This window comes from Pleurodeles waltl, chromosome 8 (genome assembly GCF_031143425.1).
Source record: "Pleurodeles waltl isolate 20211129_DDA chromosome 8, aPleWal1.hap1.20221129, whole genome shotgun sequence".
Classification (NCBI taxonomy): Eukaryota; Metazoa; Chordata; class Amphibia; order Caudata; family Salamandridae; genus Pleurodeles; species Pleurodeles waltl.
In genome coordinates this window covers 997,966,848-997,983,552 of record NC_090447.1, presented here as the reverse complement: position 1 = coordinate 997,983,552, position 16,705 = coordinate 997,966,848, and the positions used below count along the sequence as shown (strand labels likewise).

At 47.1% G+C, this 16,705-nt stretch overlaps 1 protein-coding gene across 13 annotated transcripts in view; it reads left to right on the top strand.

The window, feature by feature from the left end:
• LMO7 (LIM domain 7) overlaps positions 1-16,705 on the top strand; it is a 411,754-nt gene that overhangs the window by 230,324 nt on the left and 164,725 nt on the right. The window lies entirely within an intron of this gene.

Sequence of the window (16,705 nt, the reverse complement as noted above, 5' to 3'; positions counted from 1 at the left end):
ATCCCAGGAAACTCAAAGTACATGATACCTGGCAATTGATTCTGTTATACAATCACAGTGCAGGGAAATGCTATTCCTGAACAATGGGATTTTTCTGGCCCGTCGGGGTGATATGGAGGACTCTCAGATATTTGGGCTCTGTGACCTCTAGAAATGGTGTGGACAGCATGCTTATACATGCCTTCCAGAGACAGTCAAACCTGTCTCCTCTACATTCTATCCCCAGCGAGATCTTTTCCATCCCACGCAAGTCCCAAACTCAACATAGCCAGGCTCTATAGGAGGGTACATCAGTAGCTCAGGATAGCTTGTTTAGCAGCCCCCCAGCAACAACGGTGATCGGTAAGCCTTGCTTTGATTTCAGGAGATAAGGGAGAAGATCCACCGCACTCGATATAACATAGGCTGGAAATCTTATAAAACCGAACCCCATACATGCAATCAGTCCCATCCAGGAGATCCGTCCAGTTTCTATGAAGCTTGGGACAGTGCCATAGTAAATGAAGGAGCGATTTAGACCTGCCACAACCCCTCCAACAAAGATCTCTCCCCTTTGGGTTACCCCTGTGGATCCTCTTGGTGTAATACCAATATGTTGCAACGTTCATAAGAGGCCCAGTGACTCATATGCTAGAAACATATTCTACCTTGGTCTAGCAAAAATATCAGTCCATTCTTTGTACTCCCAATTTCTGCCTCACACTTCGGCCCACTGTCTGTGTCTTGTGAGGGACTTTACTAAGGGCCTTATAGATTTCGTAATGAGTCGTCTGTTGTCAGTTTTAAGAAATAACAATTTTCCAAAATAGATCAAAAGTCTGGAGGTCCCAGATCCTGAGTCTCTATGTAACACCCAATACCATACCTAGCCGTAGTGTGTAGTCTCTATGATTCTGGAACAAATCACCCACTTGTTTGCAGTTAGTTTTCGGCCACTCTGAAAACTGGCCTACATCCACGACCAGTAAATCATTTGGGTTCCCTTTGATAGGAGTTAGGTGTATGACAAGAGACCATTTCTAACTCTGACCATGTTCCAAGAGGAAAGCGTAGCCCAGAAGGTAGCCTCTTTCTAGCCTTGTTACCCCCACTTTTGGCCTGTTTGTGAGTGTATGTCAGGGTGTTTGTCACTGTTTTCACTGTCTCACTGGGATCCTGATAACCAGGCCTCAGTGCTCATAGTGAAAACACTATGTTTTCAGTATGTTTGTTATGTGTCACTGGGATCCTGCTGGTCAGGACCCCAGTGCTCATAGGTTTGTGGCCTATATGTATGTGTCACTGGGACCCTGTCACACAGGGCCCCAGTGCTCATAGGTGTGCATGTATATGTTCCCTGTGTGGTGCCTAACTGTCTCACTGAGGCTCTGCTAACCAGAACCTCAGTGGTTATGCTCTCTCATTACTTTCAAATTGTCACTAACAGGCTAGTGACCAATTTTACCAATTTACATTGGCTTACTGGAACACCCTTATAATTCCCTAGTATATGGTACTGAGGTACCCAGGGTATTGGGGTTCCAGGAGATCCCTATGGGCTGCAGCATTTCTTTTGCCACCCATAGGGAGCTCTGACAATTCTTACACAGGCCTGCCACTGCAGCCTGAGTGAAATAACGTCCACGTTATTTCACAGCCATTTTACACTGCACTTAAGTAACTTATAAGTCACCTATATGTCTAACCTTTACCTGGTAAAGGTTAGGTGCAAAGTTACTTAGTGTGAGGGCACCCTGGCACTAGCCAAGGTGCCCCCACATTGTTCAGAGCCAATTCACTGAACTTTGTGAGTGCGGGGACACCATTACACGCGTGCACTACATATAGGTCACTACCTATATGTAGCTTCACCATGGTAACTCCGAATATGGCCATGTAACATGTCTATGATCATGGAATTGCCCCCTCTATGCCATCCTGGCATTGTTGGTACAATTCCATGATCCCAGTGGTCTGTAGCACAGACCCTGGTACTGCCAGACTGCCCTTCCTGGGGTTTCACTGCAGCTGCTGCTGCTGCCAACCCCTCAGACAGGCAGCTGCCCTCCTGGGGTCCAGCCAGGCCTGGCCCAGGATGGCAGAACAAAGAACTTCCTCTGAGAGAGGGTGTGACACCCTCTCCCTTTGGAAAATGGTGTGAAGGCAGGGGAGGAGTAGCCTCCCCCAGCCTCTGGAAATGCTTTGTTGGGCACAGATGTGCCCAATTCTGCATAAGCCAGTCTACACCGGTTCAGGGACCCCTTAGCCCCTGCTCTGGCGCGAAACTGGACAAAGGAAAGGGGAGTGACCACTCCCCTGACCTGCACCTCCCCTGGGAGGTGTCCAGAGCTCCTCCAGTGTGCTCCAGACCTCTGCCATCTTGGAAACAGAGGTGCTGCTGGCACACTGGACTGCTCTGAGTGGCCAGTGCCACCAGGTGACGTCAGAGACTCCTGCTGATAGGCTCCTTCAGGTGTTAGTAGCCTTTCCTCTCTCCTAGGTAGCCAAACCCTCTTTTCTGGCTATTTAGGGTCTCTGTCTCTGGGGAAACTTCAGATAACGAATGCAAGAGCTCATCCGAGTTCCTCTGCATCTCCCTCTTCACCTTCTGATAAGGAATCGACCGCTGACCGTGCTGGAAGCCTGCAAACCTGCAACATAGTAGCAAAGACGACTACTGCAACTCTGTAACGCTGATCCTGCCGCCTTCTCGACTGTTTTCCTGCTTGTGCATGCTGTGGGGGTAGTCTGCCTCCTCTCTGCACCAGAAGCTCCGAAGAAATCTCCTGTGGGTCGACGGAATCTTCCCCCTGCAACCGCAGGCACCAAAAAGCTGCATTACCGGTCCCTTGGGTCTCCTCTCAGCACGACGAGCGAGGTCCCTCGAATCCAGTGACTCTGTCCAAGTGACCCCCACAGTCCAGTGACTCTTCAGCCCAAGTTTGGTGGAGGTAAGTCCTTGCCTCACCTCGCTGGGCTGCATTGCTGGGAACCGCGATTTTGCAGCTACTCCGGCCCCTGTGCACTTCCGGCGGAAATCCTTTGTGCACAGCCAAGCCTGGGTCCACGGCACTCTAACCTGCATTGCACGACTTTCTAAGTTGGTCTCCGGCGACGTGGGACTCCTTTGTGCAACTTCGGCGAGCACCGTTTCACGCATCCTCATAGTGCCTGTTTCTGGCACTTCTCCGGGTGCTACCTGCTTCAGTGAGGGCTCTTTGTCTTGCTCGACGTCCCCTCTCTCTTCAGGTCCAATTTGCGACCTCCTGGTCCCTCCTGGGCCCCAGCAGCGTCCAAAAACGCCAAACGCACGATTTGCGTGTAGCAAGGCTTGTTGGCGTCCTTCCGGCGAGAAAACACTTCTGCACGACTTTCCAAGGCGAGTGGGATCCGTCCACCAAAGGGGAAGTCTCTAGCCCTTTTCGTTCTTGCAGAAACCTCAGCTTCTTCTGTCCAGTCGAAGCTTCTTTGCACCCGCAGCTGGCATTTCCTGGGCATCTGCCCATCTCCGACTTGCTTGTGACTTTTGGACTTGGTCCCCTTGTTCCACAGGTACCCTAGATTGGAAATCCACAGTTGTTGCATTGCTGGTTTGTGTCTTTCTTGCATTATTCCTCTAACACGACTATTTTGTCCTTAGGGGAACTTTAGTGCACTTTGCACTAACTTTTCAGGGTCTTGGGGAGGGTTATTTTGCTAACTCTCACTATTTTCTAATAGTCCCAGCGACCCTCTACAAGGTCACATAGGTTTGGGGTCCATTCGTGGTTCGCATTCCACTTCTGGAGTATATGGTTTGTGTTGCCCCTATCCCTATGTTTCCCCATTGCATCCTATTGTAACTATACATTGTTTGCACTGTTTTCTAAGACTATACTGCATATTTTTGCTATTGTGTATATATATCTTGTGTATATTTCCTATCCTCTCACTGAGGGTACACTCTAAGATACTTTGGCATATTGTCATAAAAATAAAGTACCTTTATTTTTAGTATAACTGTGTATTGTGTTTTCTTGTGATATTGTACATATGACACTAAGTGGTACTGTAGTAGCTTCACACGTCTCCTAGTTCAGCCTAAGCTGCTCTGCTAAGCTACCATTATCTATCAGCCTAAGCTGCTAGACACCCTATACACTAATAAGGGATAACTGGGCCTGGTGCAAGGTGCAAGTACCCCTTGGTACTCACTACAAGCCAGTCCAGCCTCCTACATTGGTTGTGCAGTGGTGGGATAAGTGCTTGAGACTACTTACCACTCTTGTCATTGTACTTTTCATAAGAGAAAAAGATACAAAACAAGGTCAGTGTATATACACATAGCCAAAAAGTTTTGCATTTCCTCTTTTCACTCTTTTCTAAGTGCTGAAAAGTACTTCTAAACTTTCAAAAAGTTCTTAAAAGTTTAAAAAAGTTTTTTCTGTCTTTCCAAAAAGTTCTGAAAACTTTTTTCTCTTTTTCTATCACTTTAACTCTCTCTAAAAAATGTCTGGCACAGGAAAAAATGTTGAACTGTCCAAACTTGCATATGATCACCTTAGCTGGAAAGGAGCAAGGAGTCTCTGCATAGAGAGAGGTTTGAGTGTAGGGAAGAATCCTTCCTTAGAACTGTTAATTAATATGCTTAGAGTACAGGATAAGGCCATGAGTGCCAAATCTGGTGAAAAAGTAGCTAATGGTTCTCAATCTGATCCAGGGACTCCCCCAGGAAAAAGTTCAGGAAAGAAACTTCTCAGCCTGCCCATTACTAGACAGTCTAGCATAGTTGGTACAGAGGTTGAATCACACCATACTGATGGTGTGCTCTCACATTATACTGGTAGCCAAGCTGTTAGGGTGCCCTCTGTAAGGGACAGGTCTCCTTCTGTTCATTCCCATCATACCTCTGTATCTAGAAATGTCCCTCCCACCCACCCTGATGACAGATTGTTAGAAAGGGAGCTCAATAGATTGAGAGTGGAACAAACCAGACTGAAGCTCAAGAAGCAACAGCTGGATTTGGATAGACAGTCTTTAGAATTAGAGAAGGAAAGACAGAAGTTGGGTTTAGATACCCATGGTGGCAGCAGCAGTATTCCCCATAGTCATCCTGCAAAAGAGCATGATTCCAGGAATCTGCACAAGATAGTTCCCCCTTATAAGGAGGGGGATGACATTAACAAGTGGTGTGCTGCACTTGAGAGGGCCTGTGCTGTACAGGATGTCCCTCAAAAGCAGTGGGCTGCTATCCTATGGCTATCATTTAGTGGAAAAGGTAGGGATAGGCTCCTTACTGTAAAAGAAAATGATGCTAATAATTTCCAAGTTCTTAAGAATGCACTCCTGGATGGTTATGGCTTAACCACTGAACAGTACAGGATAAAGTTCAGAGAGACCAAAAAGGAGTCTTCACAAGACTGGGTTGATTTCATTGACCAGGCAGTGAAGGCCTTGGAGGGGTGGTTACATGGCAGTAAAGTTACTGATTATGAAAGCCTGTATAACACAATCCTGAGAGAGCATATACTTAATAATTGTGTGTCTGATTTGTTGCACCAGTACCTGGTAGACTCTGATCTGACCTCTCCCCAAGAATTGGGAAAGAAGGCAGACAAATGGGTCAGAACAAGGGTGAACAGAAAAGTTCATACAGGGGGTGACAAAGATGGCAATAAGAAGAAAGATGGTGAAAAATCTCAAGATAAGCATGGGGATAAGGGTAAAACCAAAGATCCCACTTCAAATCTTAAACACTCTTCAGAGGGTGGGGATAAAACAAATTATTCCTCTTCTTCCCAACCTGCACACATTAAAAAGCCTTGGTGCTTTGTGTGTAAAAATAGAGGCCATAGGCCAGGGGATAAGTCCTGTCCAGGTAAACCCCCTGAGCCTACCACCACTAATACATCAAGCTCTAGTGCCCCTAGCAGTAGTGGTACTAGTGGTGGGACTGCTGGCAACAGTCAAGCAAAGGGTGTAGTTGGGTTCACTTATGGGTCCATAGTGGAAACTGATGTAATCAGTCCCAAGACAGTTTCTGTCACAGCTAGTGGCATTGGCCTTGCCACACTGGCTGCTTGTCCCCTTACAATGGATAAGTACAGGCAGACAGTTTCAATAAATGGTGTTGAGGCCTTGGCCTACAGGGACACAGGTGCCAGTTTCACTTTGGTGACTGAAAACCTAGTGCCTCCTGAACAACACATCATTGGACAACAGTATAAGATTATTGATGTCCATAACTCCACTAAGTTTCTTCCCTTAGCTATAATTCAGTTTAGTTGGGGTGGAGTTACTGGCCCTAAGCAGGTGGTGGTATCACCTAGCTTACCTGTAGACTGTCTCTTAGGTAATGACCTAGAGGCCTCAGGTTGGGCTGATGTAGAGTTTTATGCCCATGCAGCCATGCTGGGCATCCCTGAGGAATTGTTCCCTCTCATTTCTACTGAAATGAAAAAGCAAAGGAGAGAAGGCCTGAAAACTCAGGATCCCTCTCCATCAACAGGTAAAAAGGGTATCACAGTATCCCCTAACCACCCTACCATTCAGGATACCATTCCTGTGGTGGGAGAAACCTCTCCTGGGGTGGCACCTGTTCCAAGGGAATCATCAGCTGGCATAGCTGGACTCCCTGAGGTAGAAGTACCTCTCTGTGGGATAACTAACATTGGTGACAAAAAGAGCACCATTTTAGTTAACATGGAGCATCCCTCCAACCCTCCCAGAGAAACTTTAGTGCAGAAACTCTGCACTGCCTCACAACACTTAGGACAGCATCCCTGCCCTAGTGTGGAGCTGATAGGACAGCATCCCTGCCCTGCTCCAACCCAAGAGAAACAGCATCCCTGTTCTCTCTTCCAGCCATATGGACAAAGTTTTTGCCCAGCTATGGCTTTTCTGAGACAGCATCCCTGTCTGGCATTTCCATCACTACAAATAGGTTCAGTGGACAATTCCCACTGCTCTAAACTAAAACTTACTGATAGAAACTCTGAAAATACATCTTCACATTGTTACTTAGCTAAAAAACTTCAAACAGGGTGGTTTACATCCCCACAGGGAAGTAACCATATAGTGGATGATAAAGGGAGTAACCAGTCTATTGCAGAGCTACTCTCTACTTATCGCCACTTAGACAATAAAGTCTCAACTGGCCAAGGTTAGCCTTATTGTCCTTCGTTTGGGGGGGGGTTGTGTGAGAAGGTAGCCTCTTTCTAGCCTTGTTACCCCCACTTTTGGCCTGTTTGTGAGTGTATGTCAGGGTGTTTGTCACTGTTTTCACTGTCTCACTGGGATCCTGATAACCAGGCCTCAGTGCTCATAGTGAAAACACTATGTTTTCAGTATGTTTGTTATGTGTCACTGGGATCCTGCTGGTCAGGACCCCAGTGCTCATAGGTTTGTGGCCTATATGTATGTGTCACTGGGACCCTGTCACACAGGGCCCCAGTGCTCATAGGTGTGCATGTATATGTTCCCTGTGTGGTGCCTAACTGTCTCACTGAGGCTCTGCTAACCAGAACCTCAGTGGTTATGCTCTCTCATTACTTTCAAATTGTCACTAACAGGCTAGTGACCAATTTTACCAATTTACATTGGCTTACTGGAACACCCTTATAATTCCCTAGTATATGGTACTGAGGTACCCAGGGTATTGGGGTTCCAGGAGATCCCTATGGGCTGCAGCATTTCTTTTGCCACCCATAGGGAGCTCTGACAATTCTTACACAGGCCTGCCACTGCAGCCTGAGTGAAATAACGTCCACGTTATTTCACAGCCATTTTACACTGCACTTAAGTAACTTATAAGTCACCTATATGTCTAACCTTTACCTGGTAAAGGTTAGGTGCAAAGTTACTTAGTGTGAGGGCACCCTGGCACTAGCCAAGGTGCCCCCACATTGTTCAGAGCCAATTCACTGAACTTTGTGAGTGCGGGGACACCATTACACGCGTGCACTACATATAGGTCACTACCTATATGTAGCTTCACCATGGTAACTCCGAATATGGCCATGTAACATGTCTATGATCATGGAATTGCCCCCTCTATGCCATCCTGGCATTGTTGGTACAATTCCATGATCCCAGTGGTCTGTAGCACAGACCCTGGTACTGCCAGACTGCCCTTCCTGGGGTTTCACTGCAGCTGCTGCTGCTGCCAACCCCTCAGACAGGCAGCTGCCCTCCTGGGGTCCAGCCAGGCCTGGCCCAGGATGGCAGAACAAAGAACTTCCTCTGAGAGAGGGTGTGACACCCTCTCCCTTTGGAAAATGGTGTGAAGGCAGGGGAGGAGTAGCCTCCCCCAGCCTCTGGAAATGCTTTGTTGGGCACAGATGTGCCCAATTCTGCATAAGCCAGTCTACACCGGTTCAGGGACCCCTTAGCCCCTGCTCTGGCGCGAAACTGGACAAAGGAAAGGGGAGTGACCACTCCCCTGACCTGCACCTCCCCTGGGAGGTGTCCAGAGCTCCTCCAGTGTGCTCCAGACCTCTGCCATCTTGGAAACAGAGGTGCTGCTGGCACACTGGACTGCTCTGAGTGGCCAGTGCCACCAGGTGACGTCAGAGACTCCTGCTGATAGGCTCCTTCAGGTGTTAGTAGCCTTTCCTCTCTCCTAGGTAGCCAAACCCTCTTTTCTGGCTATTTAGGGTCTCTGTCTCTGGGGAAACTTCAGATAACGAATGCAAGAGCTCATCCGAGTTCCTCTGCATCTCCCTCTTCACCTTCTGATAACGAATCGACCGCTGACCGCGCTGGAAGCCTGCAAACCTGCAACATAGTAGCAAAGACGACTACTGCAACTCTGTAACGCTGATCCTGCCGCCTTCTCGACTGTTTTCCTGCTTGTGCATGCTGTGGGGGTAGTCTGCCTCCTCTCTGCACCAGAAGCTCCGAAGAAATCTCCTGTGGGTCGACGGAATCTTCCCCCTGCAACCGCAGGCACCAAAAAGCTGCATTACCGGTCCCTTGGGTCTCCTCTCAGCACGACGAGCGAGGTCCCTCGAATCCAGTGACTCTGTCCAAGTGACCCCCACAGTCCAGTGACTCTTCAGCCCAAGTTTGGTGGAGGTAAGTCCTTGCCTCACCTCGCTGGGCTGCATTGCTGGGAACCGCGATTTTGCAGCTACTCCGGCCCCTGTGCACTTCCGGCGGAAATCCTTTGTGCACAGCCAAGCCTGGGTCCACGGCACTCTAACCTGCATTGCACGACTTTCTAAGTTGGTCTCCGGCGACGTGGGACTCCTTTGTGCAACTTCGGCGAGCACCGTTTCACGCATCCTCATAGTGCCTGTTTCTGGCACTTCTCCGGGTGCTACCTGCTTCAGTGAGGGCTCTTTGTCTTGCTCGACGTCCCCTCTCTCTTCAGGTCCAATTTGCGACCTCCTGGTCCCTCCTGGGCCCCAGCAGCGTCCAAAAACGCCAAACGCACGATTTGCGTGTAGCAAGGCTTGTTGGCGTCCTTCCGGCGAGAAAACACTTCTGCACGACTTTCCAAGGCGAGTGGGATCCGTCCACCAAAGGGGAAGTCTCTAGCCCTTTTCGTTCTTGCAGAAACCTCAGCTTCTTCTGTCCAGTCGAAGCTTCTTTGCACCCGCAGCTGGCATTTCCTGGGCATCTGCCCATCTCCGACTTGCTTGTGACTTTTGGACTTGGTCCCCTTGTTCCACAGGTACCCTAGATTGGAAATCCACAGTTGTTGCATTGCTGGTTTGTGTCTTTCTTGCATTATTCCTCTAACACGACTATTTTGTCCTTAGGGGAACTTTAGTGCACTTTGCACTCACTTTTCAGGGTCTTGGGGAGGGTTATTTTGCTAACTCTCACTATTTTCTAATAGTCCCAGCGACCCTCTACAAGGTCAATAGGTTTGGGGTCCATTCGTGGTTTGCATTCCACTTCTGGAGTATATGGTTTGTGTTGCCCCTATCCCTATGTTTCCCCATTGCATCCTATTGTAACTATACATTGTTTGCACTGTTTTCTAAGACTATACTGCATATTTTTGCTATTGTGTATATATATCTTGTGTATATTTCCTATCCTCTCACTGAGGGTACACTCTAAGATACTTTGGCATATTGTCATAAAAATAAAGTACCTTTATTTTTAGTATAACTGTGTATTGTGTTTTCTTGTGATATTGTACATATGACACTAAGTGGTACTGTAGTAGCTTCACACGTCTCCTAGTTCAGCCTAAGCTGCTCTGCTAAGCTACCATTATCTATCAGCCTAAGCTGCTAGACACCCTATACACTAATAAGGGATAACTGGGCCTGGTGCAAGGTGCAAGTACCCCTTGGTACTCACTACAAGCCAGTCCAGCCTCCTACAGATGCATAAACACCCCAGGAGCTGGGTTGCCTAGTAAGTCTGGGAACCTTCCAGGTATGGTTGCCCATGATTATCTGGGCGTTAAAGGACTACGTCTTTTCAGTGGCTACCCTTCCACCATATATTGAAGTTGGGCTGCTTGGTAGTAGTTAGTTATGTGCGTGACTCCAAGGCCTCCTTCCGAACTGGGAGCATACATCGTACTTTTGGGGAGTCTGGCAGTCTTGCAAACCCCCTCCCCAATGAAATTGTTAATTATGCGCTGAATCTGCTTTAAAGCCCTACTCCGGGAACGCAAGGGAAGTGACTGAGCCAGGTATGAAAACTTGGGCAGGGCCAACATTTTATCTGTTGCTATCTGACCGAGCCACCAGAGGCCCCCATTGTGCCATATTTAGAGTTCTATATGAAGAGCAGTCAAAAGATTAATTTGGTTAACTCTGGCCATATCCTCCAGAGGAAGGTCAATCTTAACACCCAGATTCATAATAAATTTTTCTCTCCAGGATATTGGGTTATTATTTCTTCCTTGCACACGGTTGTGAGAGATAAATTCATAAATTGTGACTTAAGGAGGTTAATTTTAAAGTCTGACACCTGACTCAATCTAAAAGCATAAAGAGGCTACACCGACTGTACAGGATCTGTTAGCATCAACAGCACATCATCTGCATATAAACAGATTTTATATTCCTTGTCAATGCATCAGACCCCCTTCATGTCTTGTTTTGCCCTAATCATGTTTGACCATAACTACATACACATAGGAAAAAGGAGAGGGGACCCTGGGGAAATGTAGAATTATAGTAATACTGCGTCGTGCCTGATAGTTGGGTCATCAGTGTGAAGAGCCCCTGTGTTAGACCTAATAATGAAGAAGCCTTCTTGTTGGATCCTGGCCCTAAACGTAGAAGCAAGGAGCTGACTGTCTTTATTTCACCTAGAGTTGTAGGTTTCTGCCACCCACTGGAGCTAGCACTCCTCGCTATTTGTATGTAGAAATTTGAGTCCGTTTATTTGTGCACTTCGTCCAACACTTTAACCCACCCCTTCAGTTTGGTCTGCCTCTCTCTCGTCTGTCCTTGTTATCTTTCGCGTCCAAAGAAATCACATGACCACTAGTACAAGCCTTGAGCAAGTCTCATAGAGTATTGACCCCCACCTTCTCCTCATCATTGACTGTGAGAAACGTGCACATAGAAACAGCGTTTGTTCAACATGTTGATTATTTTGCAACAAGGAGTCACGTAGTCTCCATCTCCCTCCCTGTTCTCCATTAGTGGACAGCTTCATGCAGAAATGTACAGGGGTATGGTCCGATATAGATCTAGTCCTTCTAGAGGATTCCACCACTTGGTCCAAAATTTGAGATGAGGAAACAATTGATTCTAGCATACGTATGATGTACAGAGAAAAAAATGTAAAATCACATTCTTTTGGATTCATATCTCTCCAGAAGGATCTAGGACCGAGGTTGGTCAACCATTCCCTAGTATCCATGGGTCACTCCCTGGAGTGACCCACTGTGGGCATTGATGTATCTGTCACATTGTCCCTGACAACCTTGAAGTTGCCACCTATCAATAAATCTCTGTCTGTAGTACAAGGAGAATCGCTCGTGTTAGTAATGAGGGGCATAGATGGATGCCACTGTAAAGGTGTAGCCCTTACTGATAGTCTAAGTGCCAAAACCCTCCCTTCCAAGCTAACTACGATCTCCACACCTTTCCCAGGAATGAAGCAGAGAGCAAACTGGCCTTTACCTCTTGCTTTGATCAGGAGAGTAGTAGTGTTGTGGGTACCACTTGAATCATTTGCGGGGCCGATCTGTCTTCAGAGGATGTTTCTGCTAGGGGCACAGAAGCGTGCCTCTGAATCCCTCAGAAGACAAAACAGCTTTGCTTTTCACAGGAGCATTATGCCCCCTTACATTGAGGCTCAAAATCCTAAATTTAGAAGCCATACCATTATCCGCTTAGTAAAGCCACTAACTGATGCAAATGTGCCAGCGTGGTAGGGGGAAGCGGTGCAACTGTGATATCTCACAGAGTGAGTTCTATTTAAATATATCACTAAGTGATGTGGATGGACTGCGGGATCCCACGCAACATATAACCCAAACCCAGAAAAACAAACCCTTCAAAATACAGAATACACAACCTCCTCCCCAGCTGAGATCAGCAAATAAGCAAGTCAAACATCTACTGTGAAAACTACACTCCTCCATTTTCCCTCCCTCCAGGCCTGCTCTCATCCTCCCACTCCTGTCTCTGCCTGGGCACAGAAGCTAAAGAAATACCTCAGGGAACAAGAACCTCACATATGGGTACACAAAACATACACAAGACCTGTCTCCCTCACATGAGTAGAGCCACCTTTCGTTAGTCCATCAGGTCTCTGAGGTCGAGGTTGGGGTCGGTGACTGGAAACTCCCAAGCTGAGAGAGGACCGCCTTCCTCTTAGAGGCAATGACCTCAGAAGAACTTCTGGATTTATTGCACCTCCTCTGAAATATCTGCCACTCTCTGTGCCTTATTCGTTGCTGTCTTTGGTGGCCAGGCTGCTCCTACTATATATAATTCTCTACTGCCCACCTCTGGATCCAACCCCAGCATCTTTTGAGCCTTAGTGGTGTAGTGCACCTGATGTTGGCATCCATCCAATGGAAAGAGGATGATCCTAGTGGTATTCTACACCTTTTGGATCTTAGGAATGATATTAACAGTTGAAAGAAGCATCTCCTCTGCAAGGTGTTCAGAGAGGTCTTGAAATGAGTAATTGTATCTCCTCCAAATGTTATCTGGCCTTTCAGTGGCACTCCTTACAATGGCCTTCTTCTGCTTAAAATGATGCAGACATTTAAAGATATCGGGGGGGCCACAGAGTTCTGCGATGTAACCCCTACTCTGTGCGTTGGTTCCAAGATGATTTCAGTCTCTGACAACCCAGGTTAAATATGTTTAAAAATCCGCTTGACATAGAGCTCAATGTCATCCGCTTTGACTGCCCCCTCGGATGTGAAAGTTGTGTTGTTATGGAGTGGTCTTCCAAGTCCTCTAGATGCATCTGAATGTCCCCATTCTGCTCTTGTAGTGTGATAATTGCTGGGCCATGGGCTCAAGTTTAACCTCCATGAATTCCTTGAATCCTCCGGAGTCTCCATGCTGTGGCCCAAGGCTACGACATCTGGTGGAACGCCCTCAAGTCATTGGAAACATCATCTCAGAGGTGTGCCATATCCTTTTGGATGCCTTTGTGGAGCTCTTTCATGAAGGACTGGGTGATCAGGGCTTCAGCTCCCCTGCCATTGCCATAGATCTCCTCTCCCCCTGGATCTCTGCAGTTGGTATGTGCGCTGAGTTCCTGCTCCAGTCAGCATGCCTTTAATATTAAATTATTTTTTATTCCTCACAGAAGACATTGTGCAACAGTCCCTGATGGGGATCCCAAGTAAGAGCTTGTGATTAGATGCTTTGTACTGCTCTTACAAGCCCACTGTTGTGCAGTTCCTTCCACCAGACCAGAGAGCCCCCAACTCTCAGCGCAAACAATTCGGGTAGCACTCACTGGTGAATTCCCAGGATATGTCACCAGAGTCGACCAGGCAGAACTGCACATCTGGAGTCTAGTCTAAAGCTTAAGAGTTAGCAGGTCCAAAACCAGCTGGTGGTTTTTTGAACAGTGGAAAATGCGCTGTTAATTTTGCTCAGTAGGAAGGCCCTAGCAGCCCCCACTCCAGAAAGAACCCGTCCAGGCTGCGGCTTCCCATACTGCAGTCCCCATGATGGCTCCTAACCACCACTCCCACAGGTGTCGCTATTTCACAAGCCATGTCTCCGGAAGTCAAAGCAGTTCTCACAATACATACACTCAGGGTCTCACTGAATGTGCTGCCCCTCTTCCCTGCAGGTCATTCCCAGGTCGTCTCTCTTGCTTAACTATGAGCACTGGAAGTGACCCCCACCATATCTGACGCAGCCCCCCTCCCTCGTAGCTCAGATTTCAGAACATAGTCCAGTGCTCCTCCCCTGCCGATTCACCAGCAGCTTGCCATCCAGGCACACTGCTTGGCCTGGCTAAAATATGCTGTTCCTGCTGCTCCAAGCAGCACCCTCTTCTCTTCTGCCTGCTTCAGCCACCAATGGGAGCAGCAGTGAAGCCCTCCACTCGTTCTAAGGAGGTTCTGGCCCACACTGACAGATCTGCATGTGCCATCTTGGATCTGTGGTCAGGAGCCTGGCTGTTCGCCTCCGCAGTTAAAACTCAGCAGCAGACACGTGGCTGCTCCAGTGCTTGGTGTCCCCCCTCCCTGCTGAAGGCCCCCCCTTCAGAACACCTTGGGCCCAACATCGCAACATGAAGCTGGGCCTGAGCAAAGCAAGAGGGTCCTGCTCCTCCGCCCCAGATCTTCTTTCTTTTTTTTTTTTCTTTTTTTATATACATTGCTCCTAATTGTAAATTTACACATTGGGTGAACGAGTCATATCTGTGTTGTGCATTATGTACAATAGGGAAATGCTTTTAAAAGTTGGTAAATGGAACCTACCAACCAACATGTGTGAGACCACTTAAGGGGATAGGAGTAAATCCACATAAAACTTCGGCAATTTATTATGGCTAACAGTTTTTTTGTGCGGGCATGGGGCTTCATAGGGCTGGCGTCATTAGCGACTTGAGGACTTAACTTTATATTAGCGTTCCAGTTTCGATTGTGCCTCTCAGTATCGGGTCCCATATAACATAATTTCAGACATTTCTGTAAGCGAGTTGCGCCATCTCACTAATGCACCCTCTCTTAAAGCCCACCTCCCTCTCCCTCGATCGCATCTTGATGGCATGTGCTGGCGTCGACTTCCACGTCGTTGCCATGCTGTACGTTCTCACCTACCCAAACAAATTTGCATGTCTTCCGCCTCTGTCTTAACAGTTGTGATTGCTCCTACATTCTTGCAAAATAACTCCTCCCTATATAGTGAAGAAAGTAAAGCTTGCACGAGAACACCATAAGTAAAATTTACAGAAATTAAAACGTGATCTATATCTTATGCTTTGTGTGGTTGTCTGTTTATTTTTCCACACTTTGCTGGGAAGGTTAACTGGCTTGATCTCACATCTCATCAACCCAGTTCTATATTTCGTTCTCTCCTAGACTTTGCCCTTTTCACGGATTGCCTACCCGCTATCCGTATATTCACGCGTTTGTTTATTTTGCAAATTGCCATGAAACAATTTGTACCAGGGATTCTTTAGTTGCTATGCGACATGGCCTCCTCGGTTGTCTATGCGCGGTCTGGTTGCCAAAGCAAACTTTTGCCCAGGCCACAGAGTTAATACTGTAAGTTGGCTTAATGGAGAATCATACCTACAAGAGCCTTGAAGTGCACAAAAAACACTTGTTTTAAGAGTGGGTATCAGGTTAATGTGAAGAGAATGCGTTTGGCTGTAAATTCTTTAATGCAAAGGAAAAACTTCTCAAAACAGAGCCTCAAGGGTTTCTTTTAGCAAATCTCTAGATTAGAACAGTTTTTTTCTTTTTTAAAGAACTTAAAGTGCACTCATTTCTTCTTAGTTGTAATAAATAATTGTAAACGAAAACTGTAACCAGGGAAAAACCAAACATTTGTCACATGATGTAGTCTTATAAGACATTGATGTCAAGAATTTAGGCATCAGATATTTCCACATTTCCTAAGTGAAGTGGTCTAAATTCAGCTTTTCTCTTTAGGTGCCACGAACACCGTTCGAAATGATGCAGTATGTGGCAGTGGCCAGCCATTTTGGAAAGTCCCACTGACATATTTGATAAAAACTGCCAGCTCGGGGCTTGAATAATCTTAGTATGAAAGTGCAAAATAAAGTTAAGAGGAAGCCTCTGGCTGTCACTATTTCTGAAAGATCTAATAATTACCAATGAGTTTGCTTATGTATGCGCATGTCACTGCGATCAATACACATGCATTGCACTGTGGAGTGAGGGATGTTTGAAGAGACTCCCAGCAGAGCGCTTGCAACCCGACTCACCCTTACATGCACCTAAAGCCTTGTGTGCCAGAACAGATTCCAAAGGGGGGGTTAATTTCTCTAGGCTGACATTTTGAAATACCTTCTAATCTAGTGCATCGGGATGGATTTGAGAAGAAATGAAGGGATGTGGTGTACAGCCTAATAATGACGGGCACAAATCAGAGAGGGTAGAAAACTCTGAGGTGCATTGCAAAAGGAGAGTGTAAGAAGAGCTGGAGTGAGAAAGTGGTGGTGAGGTACTGACCAAGCACCCCAAGGAAGTCCACCGAGGACCTTCACATACTACTGCAGGGTTGGGAGCCTGTCTGTTTTGAAAGTATGCAGCGGTGTGGTTTGCTTGCGCTGTGCCTGCCCAGCTTGAGTCCTTGTAAGATGTACTATG